At 43.8% G+C, this 22,551-nt stretch overlaps 1 pseudogene across 1 annotated transcript in view; it reads right to left on the minus strand.

Moving 5' to 3' along the window:
- The window catches only part of LOC307064304 (calreticulin-like), a 33,482-nt pseudogene extending 12,080 nt beyond the window's left edge, over nt 1-21,402 (minus strand). Inside the window, exons 1-5 of the transcript in view lie at nt 21,303-21,402; nt 9,115-9,216; nt 5,526-5,729; nt 2,577-2,671; nt 1,121-1,335 (exon numbers count right to left, since the gene is read on the minus strand). The product of the transcript in view is annotated as a calreticulin-like (transcript). The remainder of the gene's footprint in view (nt 1-1,120; nt 1,336-2,576; nt 2,672-5,525; nt 5,730-9,114; nt 9,217-21,302) is intronic.
- Nucleotides 21,403-22,551: the final 1,149 nt, after the last annotated feature.

The following is a 22,551-nucleotide window of genomic DNA, read 5'->3' on the forward strand; positions in this document are numbered from 1 at the left end:
TCTGCTCTGACCTCAGGAGCAGCAGCCCAGCAAGTGAGGCCCTCCATGACCTGGCTCCAACAGACCATTCCAACTCATCTTCCACCACTCTCCACCTTGAACTTTATGCTCCTAAAATACTAAACTGCTGCTTTCAGTTCTTTACATAACCATGTTACTTTCCACTTAACTGATGTGCCTTCACTCCTGCTGTTCTCCGGGTCTGGAATATTTTTCCTCCAACTCAATTTCCCTTGCTGTAATGAATTTACTGTTTGAAATTCAGTACATGATTAACACATAAATGCCATGTATTAAGAACTTATTATGTACCAGGCATTAAATTATGTATATTAGCTCATTTAATTGTTACAACAACCTTCACATATAGGTATTATAGTAATCCCTGTTTGTGAAATTTCACAGCAGTTATATTCCTTGCCCAAGGCCTAACTGCTTATAGGTGGGGTTTCGCAGTTAGTAAAGGGTGGAGCTCAGATACAAACCATATCTGTCTGACCCCAAAGTCTATGTTTCCAATACCTAGGTTAACCAAATCACTGAAGCATGCCTCTTCCTTCCCAGAACACCACCTGCACCCCAACTCAGCCTGAGTTAGGAGCCTGTTTGGGGCTCCCACAGGATTTGGCTTCCCTGACTCTCACCATTAATTACACAGTGTGACCTGCATCTACGTACTTGTCTGTATCCCTCACTAGATTCTGAGTCCCAGGAGGATTCTCAGTCCCTGGATTGTTCTATTCATAGCTGTATCCAGTACAGCTTTCCAGTGAATGATAATGAATCAGTGAGTATATTCCGCATGTTTCCCATATCAATAACTTTGGAATCAAAGAGATCCAGGTTCAAATGTTGGTTCTAATGTATGTGTGCCTGGGCAAGTCACTTCATTTTTTAAGCATCACTTTCCTTGTCCTCATAGAGGCTGCTAGCAGGGGCAGTAAATCCTCAATAAACGTGAGGTGCTTCCCTCTTCCCTCCATGTCTCTCTGGATACCAATATTTAGCTGGACACCTCCTTGAGGGAAAGATGCTCCCCGTTTCTGCTCCATTGCTCCTAGCTTCCTTTGCCCATCCCCACAGCTAAGATCCCCTCCTGCTTCCCAGCGAAACACCTCACCTCAGGTTTCTTATCTTCAGAATCCTCTATTTGTAGGCGTTCATCCCATTTCCTTGGTTTCCGGGCATAGGGGTCTTTTATCTTCCTGGGAGGCAAGAAGTCCCAGTCGTCCTCCAGGTCCCCAGCTGCTACTTGCTGGTTGTCAATTTTGACCTCATAAGTAGCATTGGGGCGAATAATCAGAGTGTACAGGTGAGGTGAGTGTCTTTATTGATCTAGAAAGGGAACGAGGAATATTTCAGTCCCCTGTTGGACCTCAAGCATTAAATGCACCATCTAAAACAGACCCTCAGTTCCTGAATGCCACTTCCCACATAGTCACAAACACACTTTACCGCATCCCTCATCCCATTTCTCTGGTTAACCCAAAAGAGACTTTGGGTCTCATTCTCCTGAGTACAAACTCCTCTGGTCTCACCTAGTTCCCATCCTTCCCTTCATCACAGCTCTGGTCATTCTTTGATCTTGTCTGTTTTTCTGTCTGTCCCACTAGACTCTGAGCTTCTCAACTGCAGGGATCGTTTCTGACTCACCTGTTGTATCTGCATGTCCCAGCACAATGCCTACCCTGAGCAGGATCCCAGGGAGTCCCTGTATGCACAGTCCTGCTAGGGAAGGACTTTGCCGCAAACTCAAGTTCTCCCATGACTCAGGACCTAGGGGCTTCTCTAGACTCAGTCTCTGCCTCTCTCCTGTGCTCTACTTGTGCCAAACTTCTTGCAGTGCTACTCTTTCTCAAGTCTCCTTGACTTTTCTCATGTGATTACCTCTTCTAGTAGCTCAGTCCTCCCTAAAATTGTCACCTTCCTTTACAAGACCAATTCATGCTCATCATTCAAAACTCAGCATAGTAGAAACCTTCTTTGTGCTACTCTGAAGCATTTCCTAAGGCACCAGGTTGGGTAGGGGGCCTCCTCTGTGCTCTCACAGACCCCAGTCAGACTAAGTAGTCATTCTCCTTTGCTGGACTCTTACCTTTACTGGACTCTGAGTTCTGTGAGATTAGAAGCCATGCCTGGCTCACCCTATCCCCAGCCCAAGGCCCAGCACAGAGATGGCATTCAGTGATTTCCTGTTGAGTGGCTGATGAAATCCAGCTATTATCCTCCAGCCAACCTAGATCTCTCTAACCCTGATGTTACTAAGGTAAACTCACCACCCATTTCTAAGTCCAGCACTCCCCATTTCCCTCCTCTCTTCCAATATCTAGCAGTGGGGAAGTGGGCCATGGTAAACATTGTTGCAAGAGATAAGCTTACATGACTTCCTAGGCTTTCAGATCAATTGCTTCTATGTGAAATCCTGTAATTTACGGCACTTCTCTGGGTCTATTTTCTAATCTGCAAAATGGAGATGATAGTACTTAATTTATAGGGGTGTTGTAAGGATTAAATGAGATAACAAATGCAAAATTATTATCCTTCCCCCTAGGCTGAAGACCGGCCCACACACTCACCCTGTGCTTGATGGTCTTGTTGTTCTCATGGTATTTCCCTTGATAACGAGAGATGACTTGTACTTTGTTGTTGCCAAAGCCACAGATGTCAGGGCCTGGAAATTAAATCCCAATACATGAATTTACATCACTTTTAGGCAGTTTGCCTGTTTTGTGGCTAATACAGACATAGCAGGAAAGAGATCACACACACAAATTTAGGATTATTTGAGGAGAATTTAATAAAGGGACTATTTTAATTCTTTGTTTTGTTTCAATTTTTTTGTTTTTGTTCTTTGTTTGTTTTTGTTTTTGGACACACCATGCGGCATTTGAGATCTTAGTTCCCCAATGAGGGATCGAACCTGAGTAAAGGGACTATTGTAAATGGTGGGGGCAGGACATTGAGAAAATATAAGGAATAATGCTATGCTCCAGGCTATTCCCATCCCTGAGCTTGAAGGGGCTAGGAGAAGGGGCAGTTACCAAAGCCCAGGAAAAAAAGGAGTTCAGTAGAGAGGGCAGCCAGAAGATAAGCTGTGACTTTCAGTCAAGGGACACAACTCTCCTCCCTCCCTGTGATCTTCTGCCAGGTTTCCATTGACCAAACCCAACTGGAAGCCCCTCCTATGCCAGGCACTTAATACCACGTCATTTAATTCTCACAAGGAGGTATTACTATCTCCACTTTTAGTTGGGAAAATTGTGGCCCAGAAAAGTTAAGCAACTTGCAAAAGGTCAAACAGCTAATAAGTAGCATTGCTGGGCTTTAAACCCAAGCCTAACTAGAAACAGAGCCTGGGGCTCTTCCTGCTTTGTGAAAACTTTAGAGGAAACTGTTGATTTGTGAGTCCAGAGAGCTTAACCTGGCAAAGGCCCAAGAATAGGTTTTTTTAAAAAATATTTATTTATTTATTTATTTATTTTTGGCTGTGTTGGGTCTTCATTGTTGCACGCGGGCTTTCTCTAATTGCAGCGACGGGGGGCTACTCTTCGTTGCAGTGCACGGGCTTCTCACTGTGGTGGCTTCTCTTGTTGCAGACCACTGGTTCTAGGCACATGGGCTTCAGTAGTTGTGGCACATGGGCTCAGTAGTTGTGGCTCGCTGGCTCTAGAGCGCAGGCTCAGTAGTTGTGGCGCACGGGCTTAGTTGTTCTGAGGCATGTGGGATCTTCCCATACAGGGGCTCAAACCCGTGTCTCCTGCATTGGCCAGTGGATTCTTAACCACCTTGTCAACAGGAAGGTCCCACCAAGAATAGGTTTTAACCTAGTTTTTCTACCTAATTTCCCATGCTATTGCTCTCTGACTATCCTAAACATGTGCCTGCGTGCACCACACACACACACACACACACACACTCATTGTGCTCTAGCCACACTGGTCACATCGTTTTTCTACTTGCATTTGAATTTCATGTCTCTGAGCTTTTGTACACACAGTTTCCTATGCCCAAATAACATTTCCTCTATCTCCTTTTCTGCTTATTAAAATCTAACTCATTCTTCAAAGAATAATTAATACCTTCTCCAAAAAGCCCCCAGGTGGACATGCCATCTTTTGTGATCTCATAACTCCTCATCAATACCTTTTTAAAAGTATGTCTTCATTCTGCCTTTTAAAAAATGATTCATATGCCTGTGTCCACACCAAGCAGAAGGAAAAAGGGTAGAGTAGAAAAAGCCCAGGCTTTACAGCCAGACAGACTGGGTTCAAAATCTGACTTCCGACTTACTCATCTTGGGCAAATTTCTTGCCTTTGTTTTCTCATCTGTAAAATAGAGATGATAATAGCTCAAACTTGTTGGGTTGTTTGAACATCAAATAAATAATATTCATTTGAAAAGGAAAAAAATCACATTAAAAAATCTATTTCCAATTTCCCTTCTACAATCACCATGTACATTACAGATATAAGCGCCTTGTGAGAAGGGTAGATTCTGAAAAAAATAGAGATGGGCAGACTCATGTTTTAGACCCCCATAGTGCTTTATTGGTCTACCTAAGAAAGGGATTGAAAAATAAGAAAGAGATTGAAAGATAAGAAAGAGAGTTGAGGGAGAAGGGATTCAGACAGAAAAAGGATGAAGCAGCTGAAGAGGAGGATTTTGGCAAGGGCAAGAGAGAGATCTGGAGCTCCCTGGGAAAAGAAAAAATATCTAGAGAGAATTTTAAGGAAATGCTGGTTTATGATGTGTAGTTTAACCCTTTCCTCTGAATTTGTGCAAAAACCTTCAGTAAAATCCACATTCTTCACCGATGATTTGGGAGTTGGATTAGTTGCTGTTGTTTCTTGGTTTTTTAAATATCAACCACGTTGAAACTGAGCTAAGTAAGAGCTGGACTGACCCAAGGAGGGCCAGTATACTGAGGTTACAGGTGCAACACTGGATGCACTACAGATGTTGGATAAAGGTGATTTCCCTAACCTTCTGTGCCTTTCTCTCCCTGAGGGCAGGAACCTCCTTCAGAGCACAAAGCCTTATTGTAATAGGTACATTTGAGGGTATCTACACAGTTTCTGATCCCTTTCTCTTTTTCTTAGAAATGGAAAGTGTCTCTCTGTACCGTAGCCTTGTTAATACCATGTGACTCTTCACCTCTATATTAACATTTAGGTTTAGAGTTGCTTTTCTCAGGTCTTCTAAGAGTCTTACCACAGAGGGAGATGGAGCTATCACATTAGAAATTTCCTGTTCCAAAAAATATGAAAAAGAATGTGTATGTTTGTATGTGTATGTGTGTATAAAAACTGTATATATATATGTTTGTATGTGTATGTGTGCATAAAAACTGTATATATATAACAATCATTTTGCTGTACAACAGAAATTAACACGTGGTAAATCAACTATACTTCAATACAATAAATTAAAAATAAATATATTTCCATCTGAACCTTTTCTACAACTACAGTGGCTCTCATTAAGACCTCACAGGGCTGACAACAACTGCTGTCAGAGAGCTTACAAAACATGATGTAATACTCGGATTCTGAATGCATATCCTCATGGTTCAGGGTGTCAGGAAAGAGTTTCATGAACCCACCACCGCAATGGATGCCTTGCTTGTATTTTACTGAAAACTGAACCACCAAGTTCTCGTTCTCATTGCTGAATGGCTTGAACCTGGTGGGGAGGGCATAAAACTTGGCATCTTCACTGGTCTGGAGACCTGAGAGAAGAGAGCACAGAATCTTTAGATTTAAATACCCTAAGAGCAGCCAGAGAAACCTAGCACTTGGTCTCACCATCTCTGCTACTTTCTTACTCACCTACTGCATGCCAGGTTATGTCCTGGATGCTTTACACACATTATCTTATTCAAGCCTCAGAGCAACCCTGCAAAATTGGTACTATCTTCACTTTTACAAATTAGGAGTCTGAGTCACGGGGAGGTGAAGTGACCTGCCTAGGGCCACAAGGCTAGTAAGGAACTAAACTGGGATTTTTTTTTTAAATGCACCCACTTTATTTTTTTTTTTTATATTATTTATTTATTTATATATTTGGCTGTACTGGGTCTTTGTCATGGCACAGGGGATCTTCGTTTCCTCATGTGAGATCTTCGTTGCAGCACAAGGGATCTTTAGTTGTGGCATGTGTGATCTTTTAGTTGCAGCAGGCGAACTCTTAGTTGCAGCATGTGGGATCTAGTTCCCTGACTAGGTATCGAACCAGGGCCCCTGCACTGGGACCACGGAATCTTAGCCACTGGACCACCTGGGAAGTCCCCTAAACTGGGATTTTTATGACATGTTTGGCTGATACTTTCTTTCCCTTATACCATACTGTCTCTGATTTTCAAGAGATACTTAAATACTATTCTGAAGCCTTACAAAACAAGCTCTGTTTCTATTAAGACCCCATGGGTGGCCAGAATCAGGCTCTGCCTTGCACAACTGCTGTGGTAGGAAGAGGCCCAGCACAGACTCTTAGAATAAGTAATAATTGTTGCTAACATTTGTTGAACACTTCCTCTTTACCAGGCAATATGTTTCATTCATGTGTATTACTATTCTTAATCCTCATAAAAACCCTATGAGGTGGGCCCTACTAATATCTCCACTTTATCATGAAATCATCGAGGCTATTTCACTTGTCCAGAATCACACAACCAGTCTATCTAATTCCGGAGCCCCCAACCCGAGACTTTATCTCCTCCTCCAGAGAATATCGGAGCTGTAAGGGGTCTTAGAGCCTTTCTAGTCTAACTACATTACTTTACAGGTGACAAAACCAAGCCCCAGAGAGGGAAAGTTACTTATCTAAGATCATATAGTCACAAGTGACAGACACACAAGCCAAGTGTCCAGACTTCCAGGCTAGTGGTCTTTTCATTATTTTAAGCTGCTGCCCAGCTTTCTGGTTATGGCTCTGTCACTTTAACTCTCTGAGTCTTAGCTTCCTCATCAGCAAAATGTGGGTAATTAATCATACCCCAGAGGGTTCCCATGAAAGTTAAATGGGTAAGAGATGTGAGAAGCACTTTGTAAACTGTCAATATAAAATGCAAGGGACTATCATTATTTATGCTTGGTGAGGGTCCTTCCTTCATGATCCCACAGCTCTTTGTACTTCGTTGGGTCACATTATGCTGCAATTAAGTTTATTTCAGTCTCTTTGAATAATTTTTAAGCTCCTGAAGAGCAGGGGCCTCTTTAATATGAAGATCTAAGGGGAATTCCCTGGCAGTCCAGTGGTTAGGACTCTGTGCGTTCACTGCCGAGGGCTTGGGTTCGATCCCTGGTCGGGGAACTAAGATCCCACAAGCCACGTGGCACGGCCGGAAAAAAAAAAAAAAGATCTGGCATAGAGGAAATGCTCAATAAATATGTGTTAAATTGCTCAGAAGGATCACAGGTGCTGATTCAGATGTCTCTCGAGAATTTATTGCACACCAGGCTCTGTGCTCTAAGCACTTTCATGTCTAATATTACATTAGGAGCTGTCTATATTTTAAAGAGTATGCTTATTTCCCCAAAGACCTCAAGGGAGGCTAGAGTAGCCAGAGAAGACTTCATGGAGGGAGGAGTGGGCACAAAGGAAAGAGCACTGAACCCACAGCTAGAAAACCAAGTCTTGAATTTCCACTCTACCAAACTTAGCTGTGTAGCCATGTGATTCCCCCCTCACACACACATGCACGCCCCGGAGCCTTGTTTGAACCCAGAACCCTTTTAGAAAACCAGGAGGTACCTAATGAACCTGAGTAGGATGAGGTATGGGGAGCAACAACCAAGAAATCAAACTGAGAGTAGAGGACTTCCCTGGTGGTGTCGTGGTTAAGAATCCATCTACCAATGCAGGGGACACGGGTTCAAGCCCTGGTCTGGGAAGATCCCACATGCCGTGAAGCAACTAAGCCCATGTGCCACAACTACTGAGCCTGTGCTCTAGAGCCTGCGAGCCACAACTACTGAGCCCATGTGCCACAACTAGTGAAGCCCGTGCGCCTAGGACCAGCGCTCGGCAACAAAAGAAGCCACCGCAACGAGAAGCCCGAGCACCGCAAGGAAGAGTAGCCCCTGCTCACTGCAACTAGAGAAAGCCCGTGCGCAGCAACGAAGACCCAATGCAGCCAAAAATTAATTAATTAATTAATGTTAAAAACAAACAAACAAACTGAGAGTAGGTGGGTGGCTGTGCAGACTGAGCCCTCAGAAGAGTCACTCAGACAGCCTCTAGTTCTCTTCTCCTCGGGAGACAATTTTCCAGAGTGGATTTAAATGAGGCTTTAAATGTTCAAGCCAATTTGTAATTCTCCTCTTTACTAAACATGAAAATGAGATTCATAACAGTAGCCAGGAGAAAGAAGATGGGAAATCACTCCCGAGGACAATCAATGGATTCTATTTATAGGACAGAAGCTTTCTCAGACAAAAAACCATCGCCTAGAGCTCCTCCTTCCCTCCTAATATTATTTGGCTCTTACAGCAGCCCTGTCTAATGAACATGGCAAATGATGACTATTATCTCCATCTAATATCAAGGCTAAGAGAAATGAAAAGTCTTGCCTAAATTATGCAGTCAGCAAGTCATAGCTCTAGGTCTGTCTGCTCAGTTCTCTATTGTAGCAAGCAGCTCCAGGGGAGAGCAGTATTTGGGGGTTACATAGTGCTTTCCCCTGTTTCAAGTGCAGAGTGTTAAATTTAAAAAATCCTAGGGTTGGGGAAAGCAGTATAGTCCTGGGTAATGAACACAGTCCTGGAGTCAGACCTAGAATCAGGTCTCAGCCCCAGCTCTTGCCAGCTGTGAATATAGCCTTGGGCAAATTATTCAACTTCTCTGAGGCCCCCTGAAAAATTGGGAACATAATAGTAACCATCTCATGAAGTTATTAGGAAGATTAATGGGGATAATGTGTCTAAGAACTTACTTTTAAATACCTGTTACTCAACAGATACATTATTATTTTTGTGGAGACTTCATTCTTCACATTCTACTACTTCTTTTTATTCTAAGAAAGAGAAGTGAACTGGTAATCACAAATAAAAACAGTTGTATAAAAGTCAGAACTTTCTCAGCAAATTAGTATGTTCCTAAATTGTAGTAATTACCTTTACCCTATTCTTTATCTCTGTAAAATTTTCCTGCAGTGAGCTGAAGTTTACCATAATCCAGCCTATGTTTAGATTCAACCCATCGTTTTTTCCATCCATCTAGGGAGTTAAAGAAGAAAAAGAGCAACATATAAAAATGGTTTGTGTTTTTTTAAAGACAATGAAATACAGCCAAGGCTGATCAAGTCTTATGGGAACAGTAACGGGATATCAAAAGATAACTCCGAACTACTGTATAGCACAGGGAACTATACTCAATATTTTCCAATAACCTATAAAGGAAAAGAATTTGAAAAAATATATATGTAGGTACAACTGAATCGTGCTGTACACCTGAGACTAACACGACATCGTAAATCAACTATACGTCAATAAAATAAAATAAAAAGTAAAATAAAATAGAGTACTCCAGTATTCCTGAAATCCCCCTCACTATCTGATGCCTGAACCCCACCATTTATGCACTACCATATGGTTAGTGTTCCATTAATGCTCTAACCCACCCTCCCCTATGAAAGTGAAATCCTGAAAACCACTACAGGAATGTTTGTTTGAAAGGCATGAGACACTCTCATAAAAGTTGACGGAAAATACGGTTGAGGAACTGAGCCCTTATACATATTTATGTTTAGTAAAACAAAATAATAAAATTAGCTTACCAAGTAAAGAGATTAGCAATATCATTTTATACTTCTTGAATTAGTAATGATGATATTGAACAATCAATTTCCATTTACCCTTTTTTATTGCTTAAACTTTTTAGACTCTCCTCTGCAGTTTCAAGGAGAGGGTGATAAATTTGTTTTGCTTTGGCATAGATGGCATATAGACAAAGAGGCATTCTTTTTGGGACCTGGCACTCCATCCAAACATTCAGTGCCTTTCTGATTTTATGCCTCACAGTTGCTGACTCCCACTTCCTGGACCCACCACAGTCCCAGAGTCATGGGGCAACTTGGTAGCTTGAGATGGAAGAGGCCTTGAGGGTAGCCTTTATTTTGTCTCCTCCCTGCAGCTGAATTTCTCTTTCTCAAATCTGACTAACCGATATCTAGGGTTATTGCCTTAGCTCTGCCCATGAAAACCCCATATCAACATACCTCTAATAATGCCACTCTGAGCTAGCTCTGTTGACTCCTATTACTCAAGTCTAACAACCAACGACCTCCCTTCCTGAGGCCCAGGGGCTTGCTTTCTCTTGTCTTCCCCTGTCATTCCCAAGATCTTCGTGTTACACAGGCCAGAACGTCTCAGTGACGACCTCACCCATCACTCCTGAGGGAGGGGCCCCAGGAGGTTCTTCCTGCCTCAAGTTGCTGTGGCTTGAATGAAATGGATCCTGCTTCCCTGACCATAGTTGACGCAATGAAGGGTAAGAGTTGATGTCAAAGTCAAAAGATTTGTTATTATGTGTTAGACCCTTGTGTGGCTCCCTGAAAATTTCCCCTCATTTACTCCCATGGATAATGCTTTAAGGTAGATATTATTAGTTCTATTTTGCATCTAGTAAGTGGTGCACCTGAGATTTGAACCCAAATCTGTTTGATTTCAAATACTGCCTCTTCTCTGGAAGGAGAGGGGGATGCAGGGGAAAGTGTTATGAAGAGAAAAAGCTTGCGTAATCATAATAATAGCTGCTGCTTAGCAACTACATGTCAGGCATTGTGCAGAGGGCCTTACATGCATTATCTCATTGTAGTCCAATAATAGCTCTGTGACAAATGTCCTATTTTTTCCCGCATTCAAAAGATGTGGAGAGTGGAACTCTGAAACTTGTCCAAGAACAAAGTTTGTAAGTTAAATGAGTAAGCAGGCTTGGACCCAGGGCTTTGCAACATCAAAATCTGTGCTCTTGATCCCTATACTATATGGCTTCCCATGAAGTCATGTGTGTGAAAAGTCCTTTGTAACCTAAAGAGTGTACAGCAAATGTAAGAATCAACCATAGTACTTTACAGTTTGTAATTAATAATTTGTGTATAGTTTGAGTAATGTCTGTCTTCCCCACCAGACTGAGAAGTTTCATAACTATTTTACTAACCCTTGTGTCCCAGTTTCTAGCACAGAGTAAATCACCAAAAACATTTGCTGAATGACTGAATGGATGCATGGTCATGCCTTTTGCCTATGCCATAGATTCTCAGCCTTACAAATGGATTGACTCATTTATTAATCCACTTGACAAATGTTAATTGAGCCTGGCATGCATGTTGCAACTGTTTACAGCTTTCACCTTGAACTTTATGGTAGGAGAGGTTAGAACAGAACTCAGAACTTCTTATCACTAATCAGTTTTTCTGGGTGAACAGTACTGATGCAAATCTAACTTGCCACAGTTTAAGACGTCCTCAAATAAGGAGCCTTTCTTGTTAGGAGAATAATGTCACCTGGTTAATAAAGTTCCATTTTAATGTTTTATACTTTTCCTCTTAACATCATAACATCTTAACATCATAAAAGGCTCAAGCCAGAACGACCCTTCGTGCTCATTAACCTGACTTCCTTGCATTGTGTATAGAGAAAATGAAGCCAAGAGAAGGAAGCGACTTGCTCATGGACACAGTTGCCAGTTACAGAGCTGAGACTAGAGCCCAGTTCTACTGTACTCTGGTCCTGGGCTCATAACTCCTTCATTCAATAAATATTTCTTGAGTATTCATTTTATGCCAGGCACCAGGGGCACAGACTTGAATCTGACAAGGTCCCTCCAGGGACCTACGAGCTTCAGGGAGCTCAGAGTCTGAAAAGACAGACAAGTAAACAATTACAATACAGTGTGGTAAGGGGAGTGATAGAGGGACACACAGGACAGTGAAATTCAGAAAAGCACTGACTGCCCTCCAGAGTCAGGGTAGATTTCAGAGAAGGCATGCCTTAAGAAGAACTGCAAAAGAAGAAAAGGTAGGGGCTTCCCTGGTGGCGCAGTGGTTGGGAGTCCGCCTGCCGATGCAGGGGACGCGGGTTCGTGCCCCGGTCTGGGAGGATCCCACGTGCCGCGGAGCGGCTGGGCCCGTGAGCCATGGCCGCTGGGCCTGTGCTCCGGAGCCTGTGCTCCGCAGGGGGAGAGGCCACAGCAGTGAGAGGCCCGCCTACCGCAAAAAAAAAAAAAAAAAAAAAAAAAGAAGAAAAGGTAGGAGTGAGTGTTCCAAACAGAATGTCTTGCGTGTGGAAAGGCCCTAAGGCATGAAACAGCATGGTGTTTCAAGGGAAATGCAAGCAGTACTGTATGGTTTTGCAGGGCAGAGGGGCCAGATCAAGGAGAGCGCTTATTAGTTGAGAGCAAGAGAGCAGTGTATTTACCAAGGTTGGATGCTACCATCTTTTTTTCCTTGTTAAATCTTTCCTTCAAACTGTTCAAATATCTGTATGTCCCCAGAGATCCATCCAACAAAAAATAACAGGTGTTTGGGTGCTCCCACATCTAGCCGATAAATGCACATAATCACAGCCACGTCTGTAAAGATGCAGGACCAAGGAGGCCAAATAACAATGATTCTTCTGTCAAATGAACTCATTTCCAAAATGCACCTCCCAGGATGCCTGGCTTTTGGTGTAGTTCAAATCAGAAGACTGGACTAGGGCCTCATCTCTTCCACTAGCTTCAGCAGGATCTTACCCTAGCCTCTCTGAGACTCCATTTACTCATCTATAGAAAGGTTTTACCTACCTCATCGTTTCTGGGAGAATTAAATGAAACAGCATGCAACACAGTGTCAGGCACACCGTAAGTGCTCAATAAGTACTACTTGAAGCCGAATCTGTATATGTGTATATGTATACAAAGATACATAATATCAAAGGTAAAGAGAGAAATATTTGTAGCCTTGAAGGCAAAAGTTGTGCCTTCCCCAGCACCTAGTCCTGAACCTGGAATGGAATAGGTCCTTTAGAAAATGCTTGCATAATTAGATAAAAATACATATTTGCCGCATTTATTCAACATCATCAGATTATATTTTGCAAAAGAGAATTGTCTAGATAAACTAAAGCTTACCTCTTCAGGTACCAACATTTTCTCTACCGCTTTCAATGGAAAAGTTTTGTAGACATTATAGAAGACCCTGACCCATTATGTAGAGAATCCTAAACAAAATTTTAAGTTTCTTGAAGACTCAAGCTCTGTACTAGGCTGTAATGTACAGCAGAAGTGTGAGTTTGTTTTGAAATTTTTCTGTCTCTGCTGTTCCCGTTCAGCTGTGAGCACTCACTTCTCCCTGAGGTCAGTGTGTTTGCCTCTAGCAATCTACCCAGCTCTTGTGAAACCGGTGGACCTACGTCCCACTTACCTGCCTGCCAACTTACCTGTTCACTTCCTTTCCTTTCTTTCTGTCTACGAGTCTAACTGCACGTCTGCCACATAGACCATAGTTACTCAGATATTTACCAACTAGTAAAAAGCCTTATGGGGTGGTGAATAGCACTGGATAAGAATCTTGGGTCAATCACTTTTCTGAATCTGTGTTCTCATCTGTAAATAAGGATTATATTTAAACTCTTTAAGGAAAGGAACACTGTGCACATAGTAGGTACTCAATAAAAGTTTGTTGAATGATAGTTTGGCATGAGGACCAAATTAATTAAGATAATAGTAATGATTATTAATTAATATCAGGATGAAGATTAATAATAACTATTAAAATTATTATTTTTGCTGTCATTGAATGGGCATTATAGTGGGTCCTCTGTTCATTTTGTAAGCTGTCATTTCTAATCAACTATACCCTAAGAAGCAGATAGCCAAGTTTTCTAAGAAAGTGAACATTAAACAAGAGCCCATATGTTTGAACTATGATAGAATTTAAGTCCTTCACTTAAATTTTTGCAGAGAACCTATACTGTGCCGGTGTGAGTGCTAGACGCCAGGGTACAAACAAGACATAATCCCTCAAAGAGCTCAGGGTCTAAACAGAGAGACAGACAAATAAATCATCTGCTTTCCTTATTTTATTTTTCTTGGATTTTCAAAGTAAATAATTTATTGTAGAAGATGTAGAAAGCCCAGAGGAAGCAAATATGCAGTAAAAATATCCATAATCTACCTCCCAAGATGACCATTGTCAACATTTTGCTATATTTCCCTCCAGGCTTTTTTTTTCTTTTCTGTATGTTAACTATGGCTCCTGCTCTCACCTCCACATCCCTGCAGCCTCTGGAGAGATCCTTGCCATCAGTTTGTACTTGAGACCTGGAAAGGCCAGCTGGATCAGGCCTCTTGGGTTTGGGCATCTGTCCAGGGTGATTCTTCCTCAGGCCCAGCATGTCCAAGTATCCACAATCCACAGATGGTCCCAATAGCTTATCAGTCATAAGCCTGAGCAGCAGGCTGTTCCTCAGCCCTGCTGGGCTGTCCTCAGCAAGTCTGAGCCAGCTGGGCACAGAGGTCCTTTGTCTCAGAATGTCTCTTCAGCCAAGTTTTCATGGTCAAGTCTGAGAACTGACAGAATTAGCATTCACACACACGCGTGCGTGCGCGCGCGCGCACACACACACACACACACACACCCCTTGTGACTTCTGCATGATTCAGTCCCTCATCTGAATTCCGGTTTCTTTCTGTCTGATTTTGTACTTTGACAATGGCCTTTGCTGTCACCATCAGTTCTCCCCCTCACACCTGTTTATGTCACTAATTCAATGATTCTCCAATTCAATCAACCACAATTCCTGCATATTTTAATGTGCCCTTTTTTTTATGCGAAGTCTGAGATTCCAAAAGCTCATGTTGTCCCTGAGGTCACTGGTATGATTACCTGCTGGCCACCTGACACTTGGCAGCTTGCATAAGTGGCCAGTGCATCCTTTATGGAGGTAAGAGACCTGGGTTCAACAAACATCTCTGCCACTGACTCACTGTGTGACTTTGGGAAAACCACCTCTCCTCTCTAGTTCTCAGTTTTCCCATCTGTACAATGAGAGGGTTGAATTCCAAAAACCCTCTAGTTGCCAAGTTGCAATGTGGCCTGGAATAGTCTGGGAAAACAGCAGAAAGAAGGGAGCCTGACTCAAGCTCTGCCACAAACCCATAAATGGTCCTGCCATGTCATATCCTCTCTCTGGTCCTCAGTTTTCCCATCTGTAAATGGGGAGAAGGAGGCCATTTGGGGCTAGATGAGCATTCAGAGCCCTTTCAGTTCTGACATTCAAAGAATCTAAGCTTTACCTTTCTTGGGGTTGCTAGGCACTACTTAAAATGTGAGCTAGAGGGCTTCCCTGGTGGCGCAGTGGTTGAGAGTCCACCTGCCGATGCAGGGGACACGGATTCGTGCCCCGGTCTGGGAAGATCCCACATGCTGTGGAGCGCCTGGGCCCGTGAGCCATGGCCGCTGAGCCTGCGCGTCCGGAGCCTGTGCTCCGCAATGGGAGAGGCCACAGCAGTGAGAGGCCCGCGTACCGAAGGGAAAAAAAAAAAAGTGAGCTAGAAGGACTTCAATTACCAGATTCATGGGAGGCAGTGGGGTGGGGAGCAGGAGTAATGTGAGAAAAATCAGCTTTGATATCACACAGTCCTGTGTTCAAATCCTGACTTTGCCATTTAATAGGTGTGTGACCTCAGACAAATTATGCAGTGTTTCTGAGCTTCAGTTATACTGTCTGTAGACTGGAAAAATAATTACTTTACAGAGTGGAGGTGAGAACTGGAGTGTGTAAAGCATCATGGCTAGTGAGTAAAACTATGCTTAATAAAGGTTACCTAAGGCATCAGATACAATTTAGCTGTAAAAACTAGAGTTCAAAAGGAGGAAATTCAGTTCCAGAAAGAAATGGAAAGACAGAACAGTTCTCTTCATTTTTAATAGTTTTTAATTAAAAGAGTAACACAAGTTCATTGTAGAAAATAAAGTAAAAAAAAAACTCATCTGAAATTCCATTATTTACCATTTACATCTTGCTATATCTTCATCTATTCCTCTCCTCTATGCACAAATATATTTTACATAGTGACAATATATGCCTTATATGTAATTTTGTACCTTTCACAACTAAGCTTAGATCATAAACACTTCCCCATGACATTAAGAACTTTCCAAACATTATATGGCTGTATCATACTTCACTTCATTGGGCCCCTACTGATGGATATTTAGGTTTGTCTCTGAATGTTCCCAATTATTAATAACACACCCCATCTCCAGTGACCTTCCATCCATTCCAGTTTAGCCATCTGCCCTTACATACACACCTTGGACCTTATCGTGACCAGAAACTGCTCCACCTCTGAAATCTCAAACCCAAACTCCCCCCTCCATGATTGTGGCTTTCTATCCTCGAACTCTCATGCTCTGTTACTCAAAGTACACCTGTTCTTTGATCCCCTCCATTCTTTTCCAGTCAACTGTCTCCTTCCTATCTAATTCTCACAATCCTTCCTTCTTCCCTCCCCTCCCTCCATCCTTCTTCCCACAAAATTTTACGAGCATTTTCTATGAGCCGGGCACTGTACCAAGTGCAGGGGTTGTAAAGTTGATAGAGATGTGGATCCATCACCTTGCTCACTCCTCTCGACCATTTGCCTTTCTGCTCACTTCTCCCCTGCCCATTTGCCTTTCTGCAAAAGCCCCACTGTGTCATCCAAACCTTCCACCTTCACTTGCCCTTTGCATCCCAAATTACCTACTTGAGCCCTACCTGACTTCCTCTCTCAGCCGGGATTCTCCAAAACATAGCCCACAGCTGTCCTGTTCATTTCCCAGGTCCTCATCCATCCTTCAACCTACTGTAGGCAGCCTTCCACCCCCACCACTCCTCTGAGTCGTGAAATGGTCTCTTACCTGCAAAATGTGATGAATGCTTTCCAGTTTGCCTATTTGGCCTCCAAACCACTTTTGACACTAGCTGTGTAAACTTGGGAGGGTCACTCAACCTCTTTGAACCTCAGTTTCCTCATCAGTGAAAGAGAGATATCATCTTTCTGACAGAACTGTTGAGAGATTCAATAAAATAAGATATAAAGAAAAAAATCCACTGATACACAATAAGCATTCAACAAAGATTAAGTTCTGACTCACTGCATTTGGTTTCCTGGGTCCCTGACAACCAGGAAGTGTTTGCCTTGGCTAGTATGAGCATTCTGATCTCTCGAAAGAGTCATTTCCCAGTGCAATTCATTCATTCATTCAAAAATAATTGAGCATCTGCTATGTACTTGTTCTGCGGGCTACAGAGACAGCAATGAACACAACAGAGAAGCACTGTGTTCTCAGGAAGTGAATCTAATGGCGAGGAGAAAGAGAAAGACAATGAATAAACATGTAAACAAGAAATGCATAGAACAGTGAAAAGTATTCTGAAAAATTAAGCATGCAGAGGTTCATGAGGGAACTTTCAGGGGTGATGGAAATGTTCTATATATTACTTGTGGTCGTGGTCACACAGGTGTTTATATTTTTCAAAATTCAGTGAATGATACACTTCAAATGGGTGCATTTTATATGTATAAATTATATCTCAAAAAGGTTGATTTAAAAAAATTAAATCATACAAAGGGACAGATATGTATATGGGGGGATACTTTTTGATAGAGTGAACAAGAAAAGCCCCTCCGACATTTAAGGAGACATTTAAGCAGAAACCTGAATGATGAGAAGGAGTAAACCACATGAAGATCTAAGAGAATATTCCAGGCAGAAATCACAGCAAGTGCAAAGGCCTTGAGATGGAACTGAGCCTGGAGTGTCTGAGAAACAGCAAGAAAGCCAGGGTGGCTAGAATGTAATGAAGAAGTAGGAGATAAGATTGGAGAGACAGGCAGGGATCAGATCACGGAGATTCTTGTAGGTCATGGTGAGAAGCCTGGATGTTATTTTAAATCTAATAGAAAGGGCTTCCCTGGTGGCGCAGTGGTTGAGAGTCCGCCTGCCGATGCAGGGGATGCGGGTTCCTGCCCCGGTCCGGGAGGATCCCGCATGCCGCGGAGCGGCTGGGCCCGTGGGCCCGTGGGGCCATGGCTGCTGGGCCTGCGCGTCCGGAGCCTGTGCTCCGCAGCGGGAGGGGCCACAGCGGTGAGGGGCCCGCGTACCGCAAAAAAAAAAAAAAAATCTAATAGAAAGACAGTGGTGGTTTTTAAGTTCCAGAATGCTACAATCTGATTTATGTTTCAAAAGGAGCACTCTGAAATTTAGATGAGAAGAGACTATGGAGAAGCAGGAACAGAAGCAGAGAAGACACTCGAGTTCCTGCAGTAGTCCAGATGAGTGGTGATAATAGCTTGAACTAGCATGGGCAGCAATATGAGAGGTAAAAAAAAAAATACCATATTCAGAATATAATTTGAGGGTAGAGTCAATTGGACTTGTTGCTAGATTCGATGAGGCGAAAGTAAATAAAAAAGGAATCAAAGATGACTCTTAAGACTTTTGACCTAAACGACCAGGTGAATGGTTGGGTCACTTACTAAGATTGAGGAAACCAGGGGAAGAGCAAGTCTGGAGGAGAACACAGGAGTTTGCTTTAGACATGTTAAGTCTGAGATGCTCATGAATTTATGCACATCTGGTTTGTATGCCAGCCTCATATGAGTTTGGAAGAACAAGCCAGCATCTAAATTTTCCCAGGTCTGAGTACCCTAACAGTATTTGGTTTCTGGGTCTTCTACTCTGAGGATAAGCCTCAGAACCCTGGTGACCCCACTGTCCAACCCTCCACAGTCATGAGTAGCATCAGCCCCTCAGCACATCTCTCTGATCTCTCTCCTTTCAGCATTATAATTACATTTTGGGTTGATTCCTTTAAAGTAGGCACTGAACATCAAAAATTAACATCTCTAAGTCCTACTGTAGGAAGATTGCTTGGAACATCATTTTTCTTCATAGGATGTGATTTTTGGATGCGTGTGTGTGTGTGTGTGTGTGTGTGAAAGTTCAGTTCAACTATTCAATAATCCTTTTTAAAAAAATAAATTTATTTATTTTATTTATTTTTGGCTGCGTTGGGTCTTTGTTGCTGTGTGCGGACTTTCTCTAGTTGCGGTGAGCAGGGGCTACTCTTCGTTGTGGTGCGCGGGCTTCTCATTGCAGTGGCTTCTCTTGCTGTGGAGCACTGGCTCTAGGGGCGTGGGCTTCAGTAGTTGTGGCACGTGGGCTTCAGTAGTTGTGGCTTGTGGGCTCTAGAGCGCAGGCTCAGTAGTTGTGGCACATGGGCTTAGTTGCTCCACGGCATGTGGGATCTTCCCGGCCCAGGGATCGAACCCGTGTCCCCTGCATTGGCAGGTGGATTCTTAACCACTGGGTCACCAGGGAAGCCCCAACCGTTCAATAATCCTTTACCCGGCACCTGTCTAAGCCAGGCACTGACTTTGACTCTGGAAACAGAGGAGAATCAGGTAAATGACAACCATAGTGTGAGTAGGGCTGACACAAAGGAAGCATAGAAGTTGAGGGACCTGGCGGAGGCCTAGGCAAGGCTTCCTGGAGGAGGTGATATCAGGCAGAGCAGCCTTTTCTGCACATAGGTGCTGGATTTTGTTCATGATCAACTGTCTTGGAGTTTGGGACTTTAGAGCCCCTTTGTTTTTGATTCCAAGGAGTATTTCAGAAATATTTGTCAATAACACCCTTGGGAATTTCACTCTTGCCACACTGGGCAAGGAGGGTTCGGTGCTTGGGGAAGTGACTGCAGATCTGTGCATGTTCTCTGCCTTCTGACAGGAAGAATTGTGCTGTGGGTAAATCCACCCCAGGCAGGTGGGGGTGGGCAGGTGGGGCAGGAGCTAACGGTCAGAAGCTTAGCCTCACAGGGTTCACTGCATAGGATAGCTGAGGTCAGTCAGGAAATGTGGTCCAGCAACCTACACTTGGAAGAGGCTTGTGCCTTGTCAGAAGGTTCCGCCACAGCCAGTCAGTGAAGCTGAGGGCTTCCTGCATCCCACCCTTCAGCCAAATCCTAAACATCTCTCCTGTCTGACCCTTCCCCTATCTCCCCACATACCCCCTACCAACCCCCTCCCCAAAGCCTCTCCACTTTTCACCAAGAAGATTACCAGAGCCTCCCAGATGGTTTTTTTATTTGCTTGTTTTGGGGGTGTTTTTTTCTCCACTCATAACTTTGGTCAGTTTCACAGTACACTCTCCACATTTTTGTTGCTATGTTCTTTCTAATACCCAGGCCAGATCTTGTTTCTCCCCAGCTTGCCATCTTCACTAGCTCCCACTACTTTCAGCGAAAGGCCAGGCTCCTTAGCCCCCTTGATCCAGGCCCTGCCTGTTCTCCAGCCTCCCGTCAACCACCCTCCCTTTCACAATTTCCAGTTTCCTAAAGATGCCACTGCTGACTGTGTCATAACTGGGAACCTTTGTACATGCTGTTCTTCTTGCCTGGCACACCCTTCTCTCCATTCCTGCCCCTCAGATAAATTCTTACTCATCCTTCAAAACCCTGCTTGGGTTTCACCTTCTCCCTGACACTTTCCTGTCCGGTCCCCTTGCCTGGACTTATTCATTCCTTCCTCGGCACCATCTCTGCAGCTTGTTCTCAACACAATGTTACTTGTATTGTATATTAGGGAATTGAATCTCAGAAAGGGGAAAGGGCTTATGCAGACTTTCACGGTAGAATATAGACTCAAATCCAAACAATCCTGATTCCTAGGCAGGTGCCCTATCCACTGCACTCTCAAAGAACTAATCACATTTTACACACACACACACACACACACACACACATACACACACACACATGAAGAGTATTTTGTGGGCTGAAACAGTACCATTGAACATCTGTCCTTAGGTAAATAAGCCTTAATTCTCTGATATTCCTGAGTCATTCCAGGGAGGAGGCTGGGCAATGAAATCTCCTAGATCCTCTGAGCTCTGATATTTTATGAAACACAAAATTTTACTATCACAATTAGCGCTCATGTTTTCCCTCCAGAGTTCACTTCTGTTTTCTGGATGAAGGGAAGGGAACAAGCGTTTATTGCATACATACTATATACCAGGGGAGATGCTTTACCTATCTTACCTCATTGAATTCTCATAACAATTTTTGCAAGATGCCTTTTGCTGTCCTCGTTTCATAGGCAAGGAAATTAAAATGTAGACAGGGTAAACTACTAGCCCAGGGTCACACAGCCAGAAAGGAAGGAGCAGAGATTTGAACTGCAGACGGCTGGGGCAGCTGACTGAGGAGGAGCAGCTAGGGTCCCATCTACCTTTGCCCCCCATCCCCTCCCGCTCCGCCGAGCCTCTCACCCCCATCTTGGAACTCCTCGAGCAGGTAGACCCGGCGCTGTGCCCGCGCCCCCAGCACGCAGGTGGCCAGCAGCAGTGGCAGCAGCTCCAGCCCCTTCATCTCGCGGAGCTCGGGGTCGTCGCCCAGCCTCGGAGAGTCGCTAGCCTAGCCAGGTGCTCCGCTCTGCTGCCGCCTCTGCCCGGGTCCCGGGGCGATGGCTGAGTTCACCTGCACCCCGCACCTGACTGTCTCTCATTTGCGGCCTTGGGGGTAATAATGACCGCAGCCAATGACTGGGGACCACGCGCTGAGAGTGCTGGAGGATGGAGGTGGGGGGAAGGCGACCAAGTGTTGAGGGAGCTACAGGGCAGGGTCCCTAGGGAGTGGGGACGTGGCAGGGCCAGCTCAGGCTGGCCTCTGGGGTCCCGCGAGCCTGCTCATTGTTGGTGCAACCTGTTTCAAAGTGCTGTCACATGCTTCCTTCCATCATCCCTGTGTCCCTCCATCCTTCCATCCCTCTTTCCTTCTATCCCTGTATCCTTCCTTCTGTCTACCCATCCACCCACAGGGCCTATGCAGGACAATAACAGTGTGATGTCTGTCTAACAGAAACACCCAGGGCCTGAGGGGGCCCAGAAGAGGCCTTAAATCAGCATGAGGTCTCAAGGAAGACTTCCTGAAGTGGGTGACAACAAAGGTTAGCCAGGCAGGAAGAAATGGGGAGATAGGAGCAAAAGGAATACTATGTGCAAAGGCCCAGAGGAGGGAAAGACTTGTAACTTAATATCACTTCTACAACGACCAATACCATGCAATCGGTATCATTTCCCTTATTTGAGGCAAGTGAAGCTCAAAGAGGGAAAAAAGCACCAATATTAGTTGATCATCATATTGTGTGCTAAGCACTGTACCAAGAACTTGCCATGCATTATAGCATTTGAACCTCACACTAACCTTACAAGGTCAGTGTTATCTTGTGAGACTTACTTTATGGACTCTGAGAGACAAAATGACTTGCCAAGGTCACATAGAGATGGAACAGGGACTAGAACTCAAGCCTTCTCATTCCAGTGCCTTCACTGCACCTTCATTCAACTATTTATCTGTTCAATATCTATGTGTTGAGGTCCTACTATGTGTCAGGCACTGGGCTAAGTGCTGAAGATATACAGTGGAAAATAAGGCTGACAAGTCTCCTGCTCTTGTGGGGCTGACTTTCTAGTGGGGGAGACAAAATCATTAAGGAAGCAAACAAATATCAAATAATGA

This window comes from Hyperoodon ampullatus (assembly GCF_949752795.1).
Source record: "Hyperoodon ampullatus genome assembly, chromosome: 2".
NCBI lineage: Eukaryota > Metazoa > Chordata > Mammalia > Artiodactyla > Ziphiidae > Hyperoodon > Hyperoodon ampullatus.